This window comes from Melopsittacus undulatus, unplaced genomic scaffold, assembly GCF_012275295.1.
Source record: "Melopsittacus undulatus isolate bMelUnd1 unplaced genomic scaffold, bMelUnd1.mat.Z mat_scaffold_151_arrow_ctg1, whole genome shotgun sequence".
Lineage (NCBI taxonomy): Eukaryota > Metazoa > Chordata > Aves > Psittaciformes > Psittaculidae > Melopsittacus > Melopsittacus undulatus.
Window position 1 is genome coordinate 1 of NW_022994115.1, and position 12,769 is coordinate 12,769.

Here is a 12,769-nt window from a genome sequence, read left to right on the forward strand (position 1 = left end):
TCAAGGATACAGCAAATTCATATGATCAGCTGCAGTTCATAAGACAATAAACAGCTATCCCCAATTGGTGTTGAGAATGAACTGAATTAAAGAGCTGGTGCAACGTCATGTAGACAAAAAGGAACATACTGATGAATAGAGATCATAGGATCATAGAACTTCATACTGTTGGCATTGGTCCACCTCACAAGTGTGTTGCTGTATTAAAGGGAGCTTAGGGAAATTATTTGTACCATTCTTAGAAGGAGAAATGACCTAATCATTTTGTGCCTTCCCAGGGACTAATATTGATGGTGCTCTCCAGACTGGTGCAAAGCTGCTGAACGATTACATTGCTCAGAATGACATTGATGCCAGGAGTGTCTCTCTGATCATCTTCCTGACGGATGGGAGGCCCACTGTTGGGGAACACAGTCATTAAAGATCCTCAGCAACACCAAGGATGCCATCCGGGATAAGTTCTGCCTCTTCACCATCGGTATTGGCAATGATGTGGACCACAAGCTGCTGGAGAGGATGGCACTGGAGAACTGCGGCATGACGAGGCATTTCCAGGAGGATGAGGATGCAGCCACCACACTCAAAGGGTTTGTTCTGCTTTCTCTGTGCTTGTATCTGCTTATAGTGGGAACTCTGAGCAAGGGGTTGGGAAGGGAATCCTCTAAGGAGACAATACAATAGCTGGGAGTTCCCTGAGGCTCAGCTCTGGTTAGAGAGGCAGAGTATGTGCAAATACCGAGGATGCCTACCCAGAAATTGTCTCCTTCCTAGCAGACCCCTTGGCTGTGCTGGAGCTTCTCAGGCCTCACACCAAGGCATTTGTTCCTCTAATTCAGAGTGTTGTTTAGAGCATGTAAACCTGGATTGATGAGAGGCATGAGTGCCACCTCTTGCAGGTAGATGCATGGAGGAAAGGATGCATTGCTCATTTCACATTGACAACACAAATGGTATTGAAGGGCTCAGGAACGAAGATCCCAGTTTGGGATAGAAAAAGATTTCTGTGTTTTTGAAAACTGTCACCTTTTGTCCAAATTTCAAACTATTCAACCTTGAAAACTACCCAGTGATTATTCATCATTCACTCATTCTTTGGGACCCAAACTCCTAGCAGGTTTCCTGTAACCCTCATCATTCAGTCGGACCAGGCATCATGCTTCTCTTCCGTGACTGGGGAGCTGTAGTCCAATGGGAGATCCTGGTGAGATCAACGAAAGCACATCTGAACCACAGCTCTGCCTAAAATGCCAGGCAGTGTGTCAGTATCCAGGGAAAGATGTTTGGCTTTCACTCCCAAATGCTAATGGTTTGGACCTCAGCAACCAAAAATAGACGGTCATTGGGCACTAGCTAGTTTCTAATTCATTTGGAGCAATGAGACCATGCACCTTCCACCAGAGCTTTTCCTTCTGTGATGGCTATGTGTGAAAAGGAGTATCTTCCTTTAAACTGGATTTTTAGATCCATCTGCCCTCTGCCCATGTCATTTGCTCATATATCTTGGGTAGCAAGTGGCATTCCCTGGCAAATGAAGGATGCACTGATTGATTGGGCTGCAGGAACCCAGCACTACAAACACTTGTTGAAACACGTCTCTCTGATAAACAGCTCACTGTTTATCAAGTGATGGAAAACCCATTTGGCATCTGGTGCCAAATTCATACAGTCACTTGCTGGAGATCAGTTCAAATCACTGTTGGAGGGAAAATCTACATGGATGCCAATGTAACTTCTGAGTTTGTAGTCAGTGGGTTGTATTTGTACACAGACACTTACAGAATCATAGAATAGTCAGGGTTGGAAAGGGACCCTAAGATCATCCAGTTCCAACCCCCTGCCATGGGCATGGACACCTCACACGAAACCATGTCACCCAAGGCTTCATCCAACCTGGCCTTGAACACTGCCAGGGATGGACAATTCCTTGCATTGTACTATAAGACAGGTTGTATATCTCACTGCACCATTTGTTACAACCCAGGTGCTATTTCACAGTGTTCTCAGGTTTAGTTCACTCATGTTTAAAACAGGATGATGTCTCTGCATCAAAGACACTGAATGCTCAGAAGACTTTTTGAAGAAAGTCAACCAATTCAGGCTTTGGGATTCCTTGGAGAGAGAATAAAGCAGAACGTGTGACTTTAGCTTCCAGATAATCTGCTTAAGCAGATGTGAGAAATAAATGCAGCTTGATCTAAACAAGGGCTGAGGCCAAATCTTTGTTTATTCACTAAATTAGGCTCAAATGACTTGCCAAGTTGAGAGTCTGGCATTTAAATGGAAAATAGGGATTCTTGGAGCAGCTTGGGAAGATCCTTCAAAAGCACATTGCTGTAGGGCAAACACAGTACTGTAAACTTGGGCCTTGACCCCTTGTAAAGGCTTTTTGGCTTCCCAGTGTGAGGTATTCACAGAATATAGTCAGGTTAACAAGGCATTGTAGGGTTAAGCTCTCTAGTTCCATGGAAGCCATGTCTTGCTCCAACAGAAAATTGGGGGGGGGGGGATAGCAGTGTTGGAACTAGATGATCTTAAGGTCCTATCCAACCCAACCATTCCATGACTATGAAGACAGTAGCAGTGAGCTCTCTTCTCCAGGCTGATTGCATTTAGTAGTTAGAATTCCTCCATTCCATGGAAATGTCCTCATTGATGGGGCATAGTGAGATTCCTTCTGCATTGGCCCTCAGAAAACTGTACTCCTGCCTGTCCTACGTTGACCATTTCAAATGGTTTTATCCAGAGCTCTTCCTGTGATACAGAATCTTGATGGGGCATAGATTAGTTTCTCTCCGGATCATGTGGTGGACTCCGTCAGTGAATAACTACAGTACCTGCCAGTACTTTTACAGTTTTAACTTCAGTGGACTATCTCTTTGCAGTGGAATCTATAGGTGCTTACCAGGCTAGCTTCATGTGATGTTGTAACTCAACTGGCAGAGTACTTAGAAACTCTGGAGGTCACAGACTCTGTTGAGAACTTACTATAGTCTCAAGTCAAGTGCTAGTAAGCTCTCACTGGCCCCAGTGATGAAGTACTATCAGGCCTGGACTGTATTAGACAGTCTGGCTGTGGCCAAGTGTAATGAGTGTGTGCTACCGTGGATGAGCAGTACTAATGGTGAGATATTTGCCTTTCGTTAAGGTTTCTATGATGAAATAGGAACTCCTCTACTGTCTGATATCCGTGTTGACTACCCTGAAGACAACGTGGAGCAAGTCACCCAGAACTTCTTCCCTAACTACTTTAATGGCTCTGAAATCATCATAGCTGGCAAGCTCATCAACCGCACCTCGGACAGTCTCCATGTGGAGGTGACTGCGAGCAACTCCAAGAAGTACATCCTCCTCAAGAAGGATGTGGCTATTGACCTGCCAAGCAGGAATGATATCAGAGGTATCCCCGGCTTGGAAGATGACAAAGGGGATGTGAATTACATTGAGAGGGCATGGAGTTACCTCACCATCAAGGAGCTGCTTAACTCCGGTTGAAGAGTGATGACAGTCAGGAAAAAGACTATTTGATGGAGAAAGCCAAGTCAATGGCCTGACTTACAACTTTGTTACTCCCTTCACTGTTCTGAAGATGAGGGAGGCTGGGCTCCATCCGGAACTAGCTCCAGAGGAGTTTATCAGCCTTCTACTGATGGCATCGGGGAAAGGGTGCAGAGTTTGCAGGGACACAAAGCACCACCAGGTATGAGAGGAAATAACCATGTGCTGGTAAGAAACCTTTTCACATAGGCTAGGCTCATTGCTGACTTGGGCAAGAGGGATGATGTAGCCAATAAATGAAGCCAATGGGTGATAAGCAGAAGGGTGAGATCTTCATATTGATTTTGCTAATTATGGGCTGGGTAACCTTAAGCAAACCTTTCAGGAAGATGATTCAACCCCTTGAAGCACTTTTACTGCTCTGTAGAATCTGTTGAATTAAACTGGTATTCTAAAGGAAGCTTAAAGTAGCTGCAAGAATATGCCCATGATCTCTGCTGAATAAATCTGGCAACATTATTATACTATGGCTCCTTTCTGGTGCTCAATAAGGGATTGTAACAACCTTCCTTCCCCACTTCTAGGTATACAGAGACAGCAAGAGAAACAGAGGATTAAAATCTCCAAAACCTCAGGTCAGTGCCATTTTTTCATGCCTTTTAATAATCGTGGTTGACTTATGGAAGTCTCAGTTGCATGCCACTGTGGTATAATCATCCCAATGGGTCAGCCACAGTCCTACTTACTGGAGAGCTGCAGAGTAGGGAGGAAAATGGAAACAAAACCAAAATACACAGAGGATCTGTAATGAGAAGTGGGAGCAAACACGGCAAGGTAGATGGTCTTACAACACTTGATACTCATGTTTGATGTAGAGTTTAGGGGAGAACAGGAAGCTTGTTCTTTCTGTACTAGAACTAGTCAGAAACCATTAAACACTGAAGAATAAGCCTAGCTCAAGAGTTTTGACTTGAATTTCACTGGATGAGGTCAAATTTACTTTAAAAACTAAACTTTGGGCTTGTCTTATTACTAATGATACCTGTCTGGTAGTTGATAAATCAAGGATTGTTGGAAAATGAAGACTGTGGGACTGTTTAGTATCTGCTGTTGACTGCCCTAATCTGATATCCTGGACTGCATGGAGAGGAGTGTGATCAGCAGGTTGGAGGAGGTGATCCTGCCCCTCTGCTCTGCTCTGATGACTTGGAGCATTGTGTCCATTTCTGGTGTCCTCAACATAAAAAGGACATGGAACTGTTGGAACAAGTCCAGAGGAGGCCACGAGGATGATCAGGGACTGGAGCACCTCCTGTATGGAGACAGGCTGAGAAAGTGGGGCTGTTCAGCCTGGAGAAGAGAAGCTGCGTGGAGACCTCAGAGCAGCTTCCAGTATCTGAAGGGGCCTACAGGGATGCTGGGGAGGGACTGTTCATTAGGGACTGTAGTGATAGGACAAGGGGTAATGGGTTGAAACTTAAACAGCAGAGGTTTAGATTGGATATAAGGAAGAAAGTCTTTACTGTGAGGGTGCTGAGGCACTGGAATGGGTTGCCAGGGAGGTTGTGAATGCTCCATCCCTGGCAAGTGTTCAAGGCCAGGTTGGATGAAGCCTTGGGTGATATGGTTTAGTGTGAGGTGTCCCTGCCCATGGCAGGGGGGTTGGAACTGGATGATCTTAAGGTCCTTTCCAACCCAAACTGTTCTATATGATTCTGTGGTACTGAGGACCAGGAAGGTTCAGTGTGAGGTGTGTCCATGTGTCAGTCCTTGGTGAGAAGACACATTTCTGTGTGCTGTGGGGGCTGTAGCCTGCTGACACAGTATGGAGTGGTACACAACTCAGCATGATAACTCCCACTGAAATTATATTCCAGGAAGAAAACATCCTGATTTTCAAAGGGACTGCTCTGGGGTTTGAGTTCCCATTGAAAACCCAGCCTCTTCTGTGAGAAAAACAAGCCAAAATAGAACAGATCTTTGTGAAAAACAAAGCAAAACTTGGCATTTCCTGGCAAACTCCATCCAAGCCTCTAACAACAACAAACTAGGAGGTCTTAGCAAAAACAGATACTTTTCAAAGCAGTTTTCTTGTGTTTTTGGACATTGCAGTTTTGTGTAAGTCTCTTATATTTGTCTCTTTTTTTCCCATGTCTTCTCAGCTGATGGAGACCCTCACTTTGTCATTGACTTCCCCTCCAGCAAGTTCTCTGTCTGCTTCAATATCGATGGAGAACCAGGGGACATCCTCCGGCTGGTTTCTGACCATAAGGAATCTGGTAAGCAGCCAAGTCAAGCAGCTCCTTGAGGGTTGGAACTGGATGATCTGAAGGTCCTTTCCAACCCTTCCTATGATTGTACTTGTGGAGTGTCAGGCAGTGACACTGACTGAAGTGGTCAGGCCAGCTCTCTGGCAACCAGACTGAGCACCAAGGTGCTTCATAGGCAAGAAAGGGACAAGACATTAGAAAAAGATGGTTTTTCTGGGCAGGCAGTGGAAAAATGATGCACACCTGGTTCTAATCACCTGGATTGGAAAGGGAGGTAAACTGTTCACTTGCACTTACTGACCTCCGACTTATCCTGAGCAAGGAGGAGACCTGGTCACTGTTACATACACAGTTCACCTACAGAAGTGTTTGCCAACACAGTATATCTAATCACAGAAAGAGCTGTCTTTTATATGTATCCAAACTTTTCCTAGTTCAGGTCTTCATTGACTGAAATCAAGGGAACTGCAACTACACATAAACAGCCAAGAGATGCACTTGAGTGCATGAGAACCATTGCACCTCTTCAGCTAGACTGGAGAGCTCAATACCTCCTGGGACCATTGAACCCAGTATGGGCTGGGGGTTGCACTTGACCAGCCCTACAACAGCTGGATAACCAACCACAGGCATTTTGCATCCTGCATGTAGCGTTTGCACAAGCCACCTCCATGTGAGAGAGTACACAGAGGATCAGCTTTCTGGTGTGGAGACATTGCCTGACTTTGATGGTGCATCTTTATCAGCTCTCTAGTTCCAAAGTCACAACAGGCAAATATAAGATTTGAATCACCAAAATTGCTCTCTTGTTGGAACTTAGCTCTTTGCTTGCAATACTTTTTGCTTCAGGACAGAGTGAAGTATCCAAACAGGCTCAAATGAACAGCCTTCAGAAAACCCACACTATTCAGGATCTGCTTTGCCCAAGCTAGTCTGATCCTTAGGGGCCCAAAGTGGTCTGATCTGATCTGGAATGCTAAGCAGGGCAGCTAATAAGCAGATTATGTCCTGAAGCAGGGAAACTGTGGGAGGAAGGGGTGTCAGAACCAGAGACAATGCACAGATTTGTGTTACAAAGGAGATAAATAACCCCACAATCAAGTCAGAAGAGCTCTGTTCTGCTTGGTGGTGGTCTAGCCTCCATACTTCTGCATTCATGCCTTAGGGAATGAGATCCAGCTCCTGGCAAACTTCTTTCCTAGACTCTGCTCTACCACTTCAGTCATTCTGTGGCTCAAAAGCAGAATAAGCTTGAGGAAAATAACTCTGTAGCATGAGCAAGTTGAGTCTATGAAGATAGAAACGAGAGATATCCCCCCCCAGCAATGATGGGATATGGACATACTTCATCTCACTGCTCATGGCTTCGGTTAGCAACAAGCCTCCTCCTTTGTTTAGTGTCTAGTAGCTGTTCAGAGGCCTGTGGGAAGTGAGACACTGTCTTATAGACAGCTAGTCACAAAAGTCATTAAAATGATAGAGAATCTAACCATAGGCACTTATCAGGAAGATAAGTATTTGTCTTATGTGGCTCAAAACCCTGCACATCCTTATCTTGATCATAGTTGGATCTAAGGTTGGCACTTAGGGAGTGACTGTGCTGTGAAGCAGCTGATTCTATCCTGTAGCACTGTGTACACAGTGTCAGGATTAATGGTGCTGAGAGAACCTGACAGCATTTCTGAGCTTGGGTAAACTTAGGTGCTCTGTAGGAAGTAATCAGTTTATGATAGACTGATTATACTGTTTTGGGTGAAATAACTGAGCATGAGGTGGTGAATCTTCATGTTCTCAGTTGCAAGGTCTGTATCCTTGAGACAAATAGACCTGTTCCTGATTTCAGCTTTCACTTCTGATTGTTTTCCTACAAGGTGTAACTGTGAATGGGCAATTAATTGGAGCTCCTGCACCACCCAACGGCCACAAGAAGCATCGGACTTACTTCAGCACCATCACTATCCTCAACAATAAGCCAGAGAGGTCTTACCTGGAGATCACACCCAAAAGAATCATCCTGGATGATGGGGAAAGGCTTCTCCTGTCCTGTGGTCGGAGTGCTGTAGTGCGAAGCAGCAGCCTCGAGGTGTCCATCTCTGCCAACTCCAACGTCACTGTGACCATACGAGACACCATCAGCTTCGTCATCCTCATCCACCGTTACAAGAAGCCAGCCCCGTATCAGAGGAACCACCTGGGCTTCTACATCTCCAACAGTAAAGGCCTCTCTTCTGATTCCCATGGGCTACTGGGTAGGTAACAGGTTACTGGGTTCAGAGCTGTAAACCAGACACAACTGATCCTTCCAAACAGTCTTAAAGGACAGAGGAATGAACAATGCAGGTGGGGATTAAGTTCCCAGCTGAGACTTTTGCATCCGCTCTCAAACATCTCTATTGGTAGTATCCCAAACTCTTCTCCCCTCTTTTGCTGTGTGAGCCATGTCCTACTATCCTAGCTCTGTGATTCTACCTGGTTTTCACATTTCCAGTCTTTTTGTGGGTGCTTAATACAGGTGTCATTAGAATACATGTGTTTGATGGTCCCCATACAGAGGTAGAAACCAAATATTCCACAAGAACCCTGAATAAGGCCCCAGTAAGAGGTTCTTTAACAGTATCCCTGATTCAGAATAGCCTGATTGAGAAAACTGGTACCTTTTGTGGCCCCTTTCTTTCAAGCATGAAGGGAAAGAAGAGCCATCCCCGCAGTTTGAGGGCAACCAGGATTTAGGTAGGCTCAGAGAATGACTAGATGGTTAGTTTCTTTCTGCCAACAAGAAGCAGAGTTGTTTATGGCCATGTACAGGTGCAGAACCCTAAGACTGAAGCTATAGTCTATTCATGTACCCCCAGATTGAGCAGATGATCCTTCAGGAGTGGGGTTTGGATTCAGGCCACTTGCATGCACAAACCTCTAAATCCACACTTAGTTTGGCCTAAAAGAGCTTGTCCCCAAGAAAACTTTGGGGCTTCAGGCCTAGATCTTCCTTCTTCTTCCTGATTGGCATTGTAGGAGCTGTTATCCTCTAGTAACCATGGTCCACAGAAGGGAACTTACTACTAGCAGCTCAAAAAGCTCTTAAGCTCAGTGAATGTGTCTTGATGAGTGAAAAAGGAAGTAGGGTTTTATTCTAATCTCTGTGTTTGTAGGATTTAGAAGTGCAGGACTTAAATTCATCTTTCTATTGCAGAGCAGCTCTTTAGAACCTCATACAGGAAGAACCCTCAGAACATGGGACAAAACAGCCGATCATGGACTCTGTTTTATCTTGCCTTTCAGGTCAGTTCTTGAACCATGAAGTTAAACTGCTCCAGGAATCTCTAAACACAAGTCATCAGCAGGGTGGTCAGAACCACACTGAAGCATTGCAGCCAAACCCTACAAACACCCTGAAGGTGAAGGGCCGGCTCGTTCCTGTGGTGTGGAAGCAGAGGAGGATCTACAATGGCCAGCAGGAAGTTGAGTGCTGGTTTGCCAAGAACAATGCAGACAAACTGATCGATGGGAGCTATAAAGACTATTTGGCTTCTCATCCTTTTGACACAGGGACCAGCTTTGGGACAAGCAACAGCCTTTAAGACGGACCAGAGCCATGCATTGCAGCAGCGTGTGTGACAGTGGGTCCCTTCTGACACCTCTAGAGCTAGGCAACTTATCAATACTTCTTTACTTTTGGTGCCAAAGAAACGAAGGCTTTTGCCCTTGGAAATCAGCTGTCTCTCTTTCATGCCAGATGGATGTTGGTCATCAAGTTCCTGAAGACAAGGAGGTTGTGGGGGAAAGGGCAGAGGAGATGGTAAAAGCATGATGAGTGCTCTCCCAATAGGAATGAAGGGAGAAGTGGTTGAGCACTGCTGTCAAGCAATGCAGAGAGCTGCTGGCCTTAAAACTAACCCATGCAGGGATCTGTGCAATACCCCAGGGGCTGGTAAGTCACACAGAGGCACAGATCATACAGCACAGTGCCTATCTAGGGAGACATCCATGGGTGTCCTCCCTTTATGCTGTGTGACTTGGAGCATCTCCTCCAACCGTGGTCCTGGGGAAGGGAGAGAGAGAGACAGGAGAGGTGGCTGGATACTCATCTGTAATGCCCCATTAGCATCAAAGAGGTAACAAAGAACCAAAACCTTATAACTCAACAGGCCACAAGACAGTATTGCTTTCTTGGTTATTAGGATGAGCTCTGCATTTACCACTAAGCATGATGCTCCCTGAACCCCTGCAGCCCCTTAAAACAGTGCTGAAAACCTTCATGTGGTTCATTACTGTCTCAGTGCCCAGCAGCAACAGGAGCGGTGCAGCCTCCCATTCCATGAAGCATCATTTGTGTAACATTGCAGGTTTAGTGATGGCCTGAATCTTGATTCCCTCAGAGAAACAAATGCCACTGTGAGCTTCCAAAGCAGAGCATCCCTTCTGCTTAGCAGAGATTTAAGGTCTCTAAATGATGATGAACCAGCACTCAGGACAGCTTCTGACCCTACAAACAGCATCTTGAACTTAAGACCAGACATTTGTAGCTGCTTTTCTAATCAGGGAGGAAGTCTTTATTTACTCCAAGTTGTAAAATGACTTTCATCCCAGTTTCCCCTGGCTCCTTCTCCTCCCTTCTGCCGCAGGAATCTGTGCACAGCAGGAAGGAGGTTACAGAAGGGTCCGCCAACCACCCCCACTGCAGGTGGTGCAAACCTCCAACCCCAAACTGCAAGGCTGTGGTCTGCTTCAAAGTGAGGCATCACTGAGTAATGCTATAGATCAGCCACAAGGGAGTCTCCTTAATAGAGAACTTGGCCAAAGAGGACTTTGACAACCACAAAGACATTTAGATGGCAGGGCCAAATTGAGCTCATGGATACTCTGCCTTTCCAGAACTGAAAGAGGGTGGGTGTGGAAGCATCCCCATGAACTAAATGATATCCATGTGTTAGGATACAGAGGTGCCAGAGAGCTACAGAAATGGGTTCAATCTTGACTCTTTTCATATTTAATGTTTTATATTTAATCATAGTGTTGCTGGGGTTGGGCTGGTGATTTTCCAGTTCCTTTTGTACCGCTAGCCCTATGGCAGCAGAGCAGGCAGCAAGCATGGTTGCTTATTCACACCATGTACTGCAGCAGAAAGGGAACTAGCTAAAAGCAACCAGCCAGATGTAATTGCTGGAAGATGCTTGTAGAGAGCTCAGTCAGTGCAAAACTCAGGCCAAAGCTTGAGCTTTGGAACAGAGCATGAAAACCTCTTGCTTTAGGCCCAGCTATATTGAGAAATAGCTCTCCTACAAGAGAGAACTGAAGGCATGCAATAACACAAGAGGTTAATGCTCTGCAGCATGCACATGGGCCAGAAACGAGATGGGAAAGAACATGTGTGAAGTTCACTTCTCCAGACAAGACAAGAGTGGACAGAGAGATCACCAGCCCATTTCCAACCAGCCTCCCATATCACTAGAACAGGGAGCAGCCAGTAGTGGTGGTGAACTTACAGGCAGCCTTCCTCATACTGTCTTCACTATATTTGAAACCTCACTTACCTCCCACATTTAACTGTTCAAGTGTGTTGCTAAGGGGATTGATTGGCTTAAGGTCTCCTCTCGTCTCATCTCTCCTGTATATAGATATGTATATATACATATACACATATTGCTAATGCTTCAGGTGCATCATTACTCCTCTTCCTCCTATGCCAGCCAAGGAAACATATTTCTTTCAGGAGAACAATGATCAAGTCCAGCTTCCCAACCATGTGAAGCACCTGGAGCAATATACTCAAAGTCTCATTTTAGGCTCCAGTTATCCATTTTGCAATAAACATTTTACAGTGAACACTGCAGTGAAGCTTTCATTTGGAGAGGATAAAATGAGCTTCGAAGCTAAGGTTATGTATGTTTTATGCTGCTGGACAAGCTCATGGTACTGGGTGGCTGAAAGACTCACTCACAAGTCCACAACAGGTTGGGAACCAAAGTAATTACAGTGGAAAATTAAAGGTCAAGGATGCTCTTCAGCCTCTCCACACTTGATAGGCAGCAACAAGCACGTCCATGAATGGACCCTAAGGTTCTAGTCACACATTAAACTGACAATTTAACCCCATAGAGAAGAGTGATCCAGCCCATAAACACAGCAGTTTAGGGTACAAGAAGCCAGAGTCTGTGCTCCTGCTGCCCCAAGAGCAGTAAGAGCAAAGACACAGGTCCTGGACTGCGAATTTCAGCTTTCCCAACTATAAAGTGAGCATCACAACACTGTCCTCTCTCTGAACATGTCAGGATCAGTCCGCATACCCTTTGTGACAGCAAGGGAGCTCTAAGGAGGCGCACAGCAATGACTACACATACAGGCACATGCCTGTTCTCCTCTCCAGCTGTGTCACAGAGCACATAGTTTCCCAGTGATATGGTTAAAGACTGCAAACCCTTGCATTGCAAGCTGCTCAGATGGCTGAGGAATGAGGGCTGAGCAATCACTTGGCAATGGGAACGATTGCATACCACCATTCCAGACAAGGGTACAGGACTCCTGAAACAACACTGGCCATGCAACAGAGGGACAACCTTCCCCCATGTCGTACTTACCCTGCTATTGCCTGTTGTGAACCTTCCCAGCCAGCCTTAGGTAAGGGCTAAGATGAAGACCATGTCACCTTCCATTTTAGAACCAGGACATTGCTGTGCCTGAATCTGCACTCTTCACATACTGTAGTCTGGCCCAGTCTGGAATCCAGCACACGCTGAAGCATCAGGTCTTTGCACTGATACAACCCCTGGACAGAAACTGGGCACTGTGGCCTCAGCTCTTCCCCAGTTTTACTGGGATAGTCCTGCTGTGGGAAGATAACCTGTCCTGTGAGGAACCGGTGAGGAAAGGTTCCAGCAGATCCCCTTCATCAGCGTGAGGGTTTTGCACAACACGAAGCACATGAAGGCATTTCATTCCTGAAGGTTTTTGGTCCAATATTTACTGCATTCCCTTATAAAACAGTAACAAGCATCAGATCCACTGAA

The 12,769-nt window shown here is 45.6% G+C and overlaps 1 pseudogene; it reads left to right on the plus strand.

The window, feature by feature from the left end:
• The first annotated feature begins 414 nt into the window (after positions 1–414).
• Positions 415–11,588, plus strand: LOC117438344 (inter-alpha-trypsin inhibitor heavy chain H5-like; annotated as a pseudogene).
• The last annotated feature ends 1,181 nt before the right edge of the window (positions 11,589–12,769 follow it).